The sequence below is a fragment of the Mus caroli genome, unplaced genomic scaffold (assembly GCF_978045245.1).
Source record: "Mus caroli unplaced genomic scaffold, Mus_caroli_1 scaffold_16, whole genome shotgun sequence".
Taxonomy (NCBI): Eukaryota; Metazoa; Chordata; class Mammalia; order Rodentia; family Muridae; genus Mus; species Mus caroli.
Window position 1 is genome coordinate 90,619,432 of NW_028227271.1, and position 2,177 is coordinate 90,621,608.

Here is a 2,177-nt window from a genome sequence, read left to right on the forward strand (position 1 = left end):
AAAGATATTGTGTGAATTTGGTTTTGTCATGGAATACTTTGGTTTCTCCATCTATCATAATTGAGAGTTTTGCTGGGTATAGTAGCCCGGGCTGGCACTTGTGTTCTCTTAGTGTCTGCATAATATCTGTCCAGGATCTTCTGGCTTTCATAGTCTCTGGTGAGCAATCTAGTGTAATTTTAAAAGGTCTGCCTTTATATGTTACTTGACCTTTCTCCCTTACTACTTTTACTATTCTGTCTTTATTTGGTGCATTTGTTGTTCTGATTATTATGTGTCAGGAGGAATTTCTTTTCTGGTCCAGTCTATTTGGAGTTCTGTGAGCTTCTTGTATGTTCATGGGCATCTCTTTCTTTAGATTTGGGAAGTTTTCTTCTATAATTTTGTTGAATATATTTACTGGCCCTTTAAGTTGAAAATCTTCACTCTCATCTACTCCTATTATCCGTAGGTTTGGTCTTCTCATTGTGTCCTGGATTTCCTGGATGTTTTGAGTTAGGATCTTTTTGCATTTTGCATTTTCTTTGATTTTTGGGTCCATGTTCTCTATGGAATCTTCTGCACCTGAGATGATCTCTTCCATCTCTTGTATTCTGTTGCTGATAGCGTCTACCACCCTTGTCTTTCTTTTTCCTTTTTTAATTTATTTCTCATTATTTTCTTTATTTACATTTCAAATGTTATTCCCTTTCTTTGTTTCCCCTCTGAAAACCCCCTATCCCATATCCCCTCTCCCTGCTCACCAGCCCATCCACTTCTGCTTTCCTATGCTGGCATTCCCCTCTCCTCTCATTGATGTCCACAAGGCCACCTTCTGATCCATATGTGGCTGGAGCTAAGGGTCCCTCCATATGTACTCTCTTTGGTGGTTTAGTCCCTGGGAGCTGTGGGGAGTCTGATTGGTTGTTGTTAATCTTATGGGGCTGCAAACCCCTTCAGCTACTTGGGTCCTTTCTCTAGCTCCTCCCTTCTCTTTCAATAAACCTCAGTGAAGCCAACAGTGATGTATGACTTCCTGTAGACCAGGCAACCCAGCCTGGCCTTTCCTTTGATGATGCGGTAGGGCACCCCATCCTTCAACACAGGACAGGCAGGAAAACCACCAGCTCAATGGGGTCTACATCATGGGCAATCACCACCAGCTAAGCCTTTTTGTTTAGAGACTATATTGGCTCCTGCTCAGAGGACAAGGGGTCTCTTAGGTGGGATAGTCCCCTTTGTCAGCAGCTTTGTTCTTAGCATGGGCCAGTAGCCTTTGCTTCTTCTCTTGCTTTGTCACTGGTCTGTACTTGTGGGCAAGTTTAAGCAGCTGAGTAGCTGTTTTTCTGATCAGGGCCTGGGTGAACTGGTTAATGGCAGGAGGTACTTTGAGACGCTTTATAGAAGATGGCTCTTTGCTGCTGCAGCCTGATCTAGCAGGTCCATTTGATGAAGTATGTTAGAACTCTTTTGAGCTGGATGTCTGTCCCAATGCCCAATTTTTGGGGGCCTCTTCTCAAACAAAGGATTGCCCACATTTTTGGCCTCATGTTTTTTCCCAACAGCAGGGGCCATGACCACCTTCTTTCCTTTGGCCTTCCTTCCTTTGGGCATCTTGCTAGGCTGGAGGAGAGAGCAAAAATCAGTTTTCAATTTCAAAAAATTAAGAATTTTGTACATAGCTCAGTGGTACATGGATGATGGCTTCAATATTCCAATAGAAATACATAAATATATACATAAATAACTACCCATATTTGCCTGTGTAAAAATTAGAAATGATAAATTAAAATCAAGAAAAGTGATAAAAAGATCCAAAAATATTCAAAATATCCAAAGTTTGTGATATCTATTGACATATATATGTGTATATATATGTATATATATACACATATAGATAGATAGATAGATAGATATAGAGAAAGAGAAGCAATCTTATATAGAAATATAGAGCATTTATGAACTGAATCAGAGTATTACCTGATAATAAATAACATGCCAAATTTGCTCTAGAGTTATTCCTATAATTCAAATTTTCAGTATACAATAGGCTTTAAGTTTTAGATCATTATTACTCTTAAGTTCAATAATGAATTTAAAGATTTTTAAGAATGATATATCATAATAATAATAATAAGTTTATTCACCACATTCTCAAAAGTAATGACATTTGGCAGAATATGAAATTATAGAATAAT

At 38.4% G+C, this 2,177-nt stretch overlaps 1 pseudogene; it reads right to left on the minus strand.

Moving 5' to 3' along the window:
• Positions 1-975: 975 nt before the first annotated feature.
• On the minus strand, positions 976-1,593 carry LOC147000806 (large ribosomal subunit protein eL8 pseudogene; annotated as a pseudogene).
• Between the last annotated feature and the right edge of the window lie 584 nt (positions 1,594-2,177).